The sequence below is a fragment of the Anas acuta genome, chromosome 19 (assembly GCF_963932015.1).
Source record: "Anas acuta chromosome 19, bAnaAcu1.1, whole genome shotgun sequence".
Classification (NCBI taxonomy): Eukaryota; Metazoa; Chordata; class Aves; order Anseriformes; family Anatidae; genus Anas; species Anas acuta.
In genome coordinates this window covers 5264702-5273301 of record NC_088997.1, presented here as the reverse complement: position 1 = coordinate 5273301, position 8600 = coordinate 5264702, and positions in this window count along the sequence as shown.

Here is an 8600-nt window from a genome sequence, read left to right as displayed (position 1 = left end):
TGCTTTAAATTACAAAATTCGGTTCTCAACTTGATGTTAGGGTGTGAATGACTTCATAAGCTGGGGGACAGGGAAAGAAGGAGTGGGGATAGTCAGGTGTTTGCCTTTTTATTTCTTCAGTCTAAATTCTCTCCCCCTTTTCACTAACTTTGCAGAAGACATTAAACTAGATTGTTTACATCTGCTGGCAGGTAGCTGCATTTCCCTGAAATACATCACCTTTTACACTGCAGAGAGTTCATGGTATTGAAATGTATGACATGCCTGGTTTTATGAGCTTAAAATAGTGTGCAATGCTGTGCACTTGATACTGAAAAACATCTGTCCTGGGTGAAAGCAAAGCCCTATCTAGGTCTGTTTCCAGCAATGGATGTGACTCAGTGCCTGGAGAAAATCATGGAAACAGAGCAAACACAGTTTGCAACTGGAGCTAGTGTCTGTGTATTTAATAAGCCACAAAGAGTTTCCTTTCTGTGAGCTTGTCCCTTGTCAACCATCCCTCGAATATAAGCAATTATTATTATAATATATATCTACAGTGACCTGTAGTAGGGTCTTGCACAGCTCAGCTACACTCTGCATGAGGAACCAGCTCATTTTGCTAGTTCTGAATCTCCTTCCACGTTGGCTCATTGGATGGTGTACAGCTGTTGGTTTAGAAGACTGCCTTCAATCCCTATTCACCCTCTCCATGCTACTACCTATGACTTAATGCATCTCTTTCGTTTTTTCACCATCATCACCACCAATCGTATTTTCTCCAGGCCTAAGCCTGCTTACACATTCCTCACATGGATGCAGGTCCAGACTTTTGATGAGATTTGCAGCCCTTTCCTCAACCTGTGCTGTACAACTCTCTCCTCTTCCCCTAACAATTGTTAGCATTTGACTCCTATTAGCATTGAGCTGATGTTTTCAAGGACCTATCTATACCTACTTTTTCTTGAGTTTTAACGGTCAACTAAATGCACTTTTTTTTTTTTCTCCTTAAAGAAGGATGATTTTTTAGCAAACGATGTTTTTGTGCTTCTCTTCAGGTTTTCCTATAAAGCTGGATATCCCATCATTGAATCTCATAAGGTCTTTTTGCTGTTCCTCCCTCTTAATCTCCACCTTAACTATTCAGAATAACAGTACCATCAGCAAATCTATCATAGCGTTGCTCATCTCTTTTTGCAGGTTGTCTGTGAATTCATTAAACAACAGTCTCAGCAGACCTCTGAAGATCGCACCTCTTTCCTTGTGAAAGCTGAACACTCACCTTTACCTTTCATTTTCTATCTTTTAACCCATTAATTAATCCATGCAAAGACCTCTTCTGCAGGTAGATATCCAGGATATCAGTGGCTATTAAGTTCCCTTAAAACCTTGTGATGAAGTATCTAGCCAAAAGCTTTTTTTTTGGTAACCTTATCATCAGCTGAAGTTCCCTAAACCACGCTTTTGCTGAGTTTTTAAAAGTAAGTTTGTTCAGCACGATTTCCTTTAACAAAAGTCATACTGATTGTTACCGTATATATCAAATGGCATTTATTCATGTGCCCACTATTTCTAACCCTTTAGAAGGATTATGTAAGAGACTTAATATATATTCCTCATCTCTACCAATGGGATCAGTTTAAAAATTTTAAATCATATTTATTAGTTCAGTTTGGGGAAGATGCTTTTTTCCACTCTTTTTGTTGTTGTTGTTGCTGTTCTAATTCGCATAACGAGAGGATTTTTTACATCATTTCTAACATTTTTCTCTACTGGCAAAAAAGGAAATATAAATCTACTGGTGTATCTCTTTATAATGATTCCTTTCCAGAAAAAGATCCAGTATACCCGTTTGAAATAATTGAACATGCTACTTAATATTGACTGCTGAATAAATAAAACCAAGTTTTGTGGACAGAAAGCTATTGCTAGGACTGGAGGGTGGGTTCCCTCCGGAGAAATAATTCCTATTCTCCATTACCTCTCCCTCCATCTCCACTACTTTATACGCAGCATTTTTCATGCATGCCTAGGAATAGGTGTCAGCAGAATACATCACTCCAAATCAGCTGTGCTTCTATGAGCTAGCTGAATTAGTTACTAGTTGCTAGGTGGATGCTGAAAGACCTTTGATCTTAAGAAGACAAAGCAGGAGCCTGAGTCTTGTTTTTTTGTGTGTGTGTGTATTTTCTTTCCAAAGGTTTCCCCAGAAACTAAATGCTTGAACTAGCGCTGCGTTTCTTCTGGCTGCATGCAATTTCTCTTCTCTGAGAGTTTTAGAGGCCAGTGTATATTAGACTGCATAACCCAGGCTGAACATGTGAAACAGGTACTAACCATGGTTTGCACTGATTCGGTTTAATTCAGTGTAAAACTAACAGAACCTGTTACAATGAAAACTGTCACTTACAGACTTAGAGCAGCTCTGCCTGCTGACATCAAGAGCTCAAACCAGAGGATAACAGGTGAAATCCCTCCTTCTATACAGAAACAGATATTTTCGGAGCAAAAATTCCCCAAACACCTCAGTTAAACAGCCCCTGAGCTTGGTTATCTGGCTCTGCTGTTCCCCGACTTAACACATCGCTGCTCAGTGAATCATTCAAAGCTGTTTTTTTTTCTGTTTTTTTGTTGTGCCTTTTTTTTTTTTTTTTTTTTTTTAACATCCTCGGCTTACGACTGTGCAAATAAGATTCCCAAATCCATTCCTCAGATCAAATAAAGGTAATTACAGAGCTTACTGTGGGCGATTCCCAGTGGGAGGGTGGGAGTGGCCACGGGTGGGGCTGCAAGGTGAATACTGTGCATGCACAACAGAGAAAATGGGAATGCACCACACCCGTCATAAAACATGCTGCCACAGCCAGCAACAGAAACCATTAGGGTGGATCATCATACACACCTTCTCATAAAGACAGAAAGATGGCATGAGATCCCAAGATGAACTCTCAAGTCACAGGGAGATGAGCATGACTCACCGAGAGAAAAGGAACGTAAAATAAATTGTGAGACTACTGAAGGATCTGTGCCGTGTGTCCCCCACGTTTCCCCTGTGTAATACATGTGTTTCCAGACAGGATTAATAGGGTACATCACATTCCATACAGCCCTAAAGCTATCAATAGTTTGTTCGAGGGAACATTTTGCATTAATCATTATTATTACACTAGCACATAAGAAGCAAGGGCCATAACATGTTATATGTTGTGTACGGAGTACCTGACAGTTCCTGACCCACGTTACTTACTATGCCCCTCTGGTTCTCACATTTTTTGAAACTTTAACCAATCTAATCTCCCAGCATTTGTCTTTAAAGCCAACTGACATTTGCGTTTCAATTAAAATTTAATGGTGAACTCTAGACAAGACAATTTTAATAGAAAATATTGTGAATAGTTCATAGACTACTTTAGAAACTGCCAGGAGCTAGACTAGCCATAGCAGAAGGGAAATGGATATAGAATTTATCAAAAGAACTAATAATGTGATGGAAGAAAGTGACATGGATTTTCATTGCAGCGAGTAGGAAGGAAAGAGGATGGATAAATACTTAGGAAGAGACAAACTACAAAATGATAGGAGAGAGAGACTCTGAAGGGAAATGAGGTGATGTGAAACAGGGCTACAGAAAAGGTAAGAGTGAAGCAGAGATGGAGAAACTGAGGGACAACTGCAGAAAAGGAGAGCGATGATTCCCCAGCATATTCTCCTAGCTTTCAGCAAAGTGCAGCTCATGAACTTTTGAACCACAAGAAATTATCTGTTTCTCTGCAGTTCAATTTTATGTCTATATCTGCTTTACCTTTGCCTCTTCCTATAGATTTTTAGGAATCATTGAACCGATGGCTCTGCTGCCCATGCATCCGTACGCTGCCACTCCCCAGATCTGCTGGAGAGTAAAACTTCGCCCTGAATTCAGTTACATACTTGCTACGATCAGCCCATGAACAGGCTTTGCCGTTATCTCTTGTGCTAGTTCTACCTGCCAACCAAGTCGGTTATTCATGAAGGAATCACAGTTTCTGTATCATATTAACTACTTCAGCTCTTGGAATCGAGTCTGACTTCATGCTTAGATGTCTAGTGTAAAGCAATGAAATTTCATACTTCTCATTCAGGAAACAGCACAATCATTCATCCAGAAAATAGGACAGAGTATGCAAAGGATAGGGTTCTGAAAATACCATAAGAGTTGCAAAGCTGGTAGGGAGAGCTAAGATCTTTTTTCATTAGGTTAACTGGTGTAGTTGGAAAGATACATTGGTGTTTCTGTGAAGAGCAAAAAGGCGTGGGGAAAACCAAGTCCAAATCTCAAAGCCATTCACCTTCTTTGCTAAAATTTTCCCATGTTTGATTTCTGTTCCATGATAAGTTCCCTTTCTGCTGACAAGATTACTTCTTTTATTATTATTATTTTTTTTATTTATTTTTTTAAAGAAAATTTGAAAAAATAAATCTCACAGGCTCTTTATAAAAAGTATTTTTCAAACAATGTTACACAGGCAACTTTATAAGCGTGCAAAATCCCTTAACTGGCTTATGTCTGGTTCAGGAAATGCACAGGTTCTGTTGACTAAAGTGGCAAACTCTTACAAAACAACCTGTAAAACCATGTTTTCTCATTCCTTTCTCTGAAGCCTAATTTTGCTTATAAAGCCCCACATGGAATAACTGTTTTTAAACCTGCACCAATGAGATTCAAAGTTAAACCATAAAAAGACAACAAAACACATTTTTGTTTATAATTGACAGTTATAATTGATGAAGTATAAAAGTTTTAGATAAAAGTTATTGAAGTAGCAATAACAATGGCTAACTATGAAATATTGGTTTCAATCCCTAAAAAACTTCCCCTTTTCTGGCTAGTACGGATGCAGCAAGAGATAATTAAATTGGTTCAACACCTGTGAAGGACTTTTTGTACAGCAAGGGTTTCCTGAATGATGGATCTAGCCAGCCTAGAAAAAAAAAGTGGATTTTGTGACAGTATTCTTATCTCAGTCATACTACATAAATTTCTGCCACACTTTCTATTTCTGCACAAATGAATAGTTTAGCATAAGAGAGAAAATATGTACCCCAAATGAATAGGATATGTAATGCAGCTGAGAAAAAAAACCTGTGGTCTACTTTTTTTTAATTTATTTTTGTCTGTTGCTGTGCACCTGGAGAGAATCTGTTGTGTAAACACGTTGGTGTGAATACTACACACAGCTTTGGGCCTCCCCATCTCAGCAAGGAGTTAGCAGAGCTACAAGTTGTTCAGGGAAGGGCTGCAGGTATTATAAAAGGTCTGGCATGGCTACAGAATGAGAAATGACTAAGTAAGCTTTTGTCTGGAAAAGAGACAATGGCGAGGAGGAAAAATATAATGAAAATCTAGTAAATCGCAAAGTCCTTTGCAGGAATGAGCAAGCTCCTCTTTCCTCACAGCGGGTGTCATAAGTAACAGATGGAGGATAAAATATAAACTAAAAAGAAAAGCTAAAATTCTGGTGTAAAGACGGGAACCTGGGCTAAGAACCACAGTGACACTGGCTAAGTATTTGACTATGTTTAGCCATGCAAAGGAATGCCCTGGATCTGCCTCTTAAATTGTTTGTTTCTATGCAATAGATATAGGACAAATGCATTTTTATTATTATTTTTTTTTTAAAGAGTTTTATAAGTGTATTTTCCTAGCAGATTAAACACCTGCTGCAAACACTCCACTTTTCTCTCCACCTACCAGAAAGCATCCGGATGTTTTAGAGCTCCTAACTGCTCTTGGGTGAGAGCAAATCTGAACATGGTGGCGATTGCCCCGTGTCTCTGTGCTGTACACAGCGATCATTTCATGCTCAGCATTGTCCACAGGCAGCCCTTAAAGTTTCTAGTGGATTACACTGCAGACCACTACACTGCCTATCCCTGAAACTTCCAAGAGAATTTTCCAAGAGAATTTCTACTTCCAGGCATCTCATTTGTGTTTTGTTTTTTCTTTTTTTTTTTTTTTCCCATTTGTCATTATATCATCTTTGTTTCTAGCGCTCAGTTCCCTTCAGTAACATCTATATTAACTGTTCCCCCACGATCCTAATTTACTACTGCACGTGGATGTCATCAGTTGATTTACTTTCTCTGAGATCTCTAATGGAAATAATAATTGACATTAGAGTTAATCCTAAACTCTGAAGTACCCCACTAGACAACTTGCTCTGCTGAGATTTATGAAACTGAGTTGATTGTTATTCTAGTTAGCTATCAGTTCCCATAATGAAAATCAAACCCAATCTCATAAGATATTATTCCACAACCAGATCTAATTGAGTAGAACCTATGGAGTTCTGTAAATAACTCCCTGCTTGTAAACTCGTCCAATATTGTAGCATTCACATTATTCACAATACTCCCAGAATAACTATTCTATAGGAATTCATCGACGTGGAGAGATGTACCATCAGGCAAGCTATAATGCAGCTACAGCCAAACCTTCCTCCCTCCCGGAGGGCAGCAAATACACCCCATGTAATATAACGCAGAAAGGTCTCATGGTTGCAAACTTTCTTCACCCATCCTTGAGATTATGGCTGCTCTGGCCCCGATGAGTCAAGCTTATTTTCCAAATACTCCAACTAAACATGCCAAAGTTATTTCAAGAGACAGAAGGCAGTCTGAGTGGGCAGTACCCACTAACTAACTGTGAGAGAATTAAGCAAAAATAGCATAGTTAAATTAAAGCAACTCCCAAACAGATCTAAACTCAGAAAATAAGAAAATACAATACTTAGAAGCACTGCAAAAGCTATCCAAGTATCCTATAAACAAGGTCCAATATGTACTAGAAACAGAAGCAAGAAGAGAGTAAGCAACTGATGTAGCAAAGCCACAGCGTAGTGCTGTGTTGTGTGGACTGAAATCCTGCTCCAGAAAATGTTTTCTAAAAGCAGAGTGAGCCTTAATGACAAGGATATTACAAATAGCAAAGCAATCACAGCTATCACCAACCATGATCCAGCACAAACTTCAGTGTCAATATATCGATCAGGAATAGGCTCAGAAAGAAGGGCTTGCATTCATTTTAAGCAACAAACAAAAAATCTGATTCTCATTAATAGCAACCTTTTCATCTGAAGAATTTCCATGTAAATAATCACACACAGAAAAATTCCTGTATACTTGGAAAGTTTTAGACGCAAAACTGTTGTCACTTCTGCAATATTGAGAACTTGGTATTATTGGGATCAGATTTCTAAGTACAATCAGAAAAGTGAAATAGTAAAACTTGATGGTTTCTTTCCTCATAACAGTCAGAAAGAAAAAAAAAAATCCCAAATAGCTGCTTCTTTCCTGCACTGGAAAGCACCAGTGTGATTTGGAGAGGAAAAATGATGATTTACTGCTTTGGGGAGGGGGCAGAGAGGACGAGTAGATCACAAAAGCCAGTGTCAAGCGAGGATCAGTAAGCTGCCTGAGGCGTGCACGCAGTATGAATTACGAATTGGGGAACATCCAAACTCACCTTCCTCTCGTGAAAATTGATCTCAGCCCCAAGGGGTGGAGAGGGCATTTACAGTAACATACAGCGTTTAGAGCAGCTCTGATTGCTTAGACGGCCCAGTGCCGAGCTCTGGTGAAGTGTATCACCGACAAAATACCCTCCAATGGCCAGAGAAGACACACAAAAAAGGATTGTTTAAACTATGGATCGGTGCCACCAGACTCCAGCCATGCAGAGCTAATAGATCAGCTGCTGCTACCTTGCTTATCCAAACGCTCAGCTGAGGTTACAGTTTCTCACTATTTTCTTTTTCTGAAGATAGTTATCTTATCATAGGAGCCCAGGATTGTCACGCAACATTTACAAAAGTAAAAATGACATGGGTTTGGGGAGAAATGGTTCCAGCTACATCTGGGATAATCAAATTCCCTTTTCCAAATCAAAGCATCATTGTTTTGTTTTACAAGCCCTACATCTAGGCAACCCACAAGTTTCTTAAGTTCTCAGTTGCCCAGTAACAGTTGCATGACTTCATTACTAATGATTTGTTGTAATCCTGGCTATCGACAGCCCCCACTGACCTCAATTTCTTCTCTCTTAAAGATTTGTCAGTAAGTGGTCTGAATTCCCTTTTCTAAAACCCGTATTCACAATGCGAAGTGTTTTGGATTTTATATATATATATTATTTCTACAATACAAAGTCAGTTTCTCTAAGGCATAATTTAAAAACAAACCCCAAAATTAAAAAATAAAAAAAATAAAATTCTGCAGTACATTAATTGGGCAGTTTCAACCTATCTGTCCTCATAGCCTGTTGAGATATGTATCCGTGAACATGAAGTCACAAATGACTTTCAGAGTGAGAAGTTTGGACTAAGAAGAAATGAGAAAGAAGTACACAGAAGTTTTTTCCCTGGCAGCTAGACATAGCCACAGTTCATTCCATCATTCCTACAGTAAGGGTAACTTGGAAAGGCAGTTATTAATGGACTGTCTATGATTGGTGATAATCTTACTGTGAAAACTGAAAGCAGTACTGGAATTATAGACTTTTTTTTTCCTCCCATATTAAATATCTCTCTGAAATGGATTCTCAACAAAAGCATTAAATAATCACCATTAAACGCGGGTTATCAGCT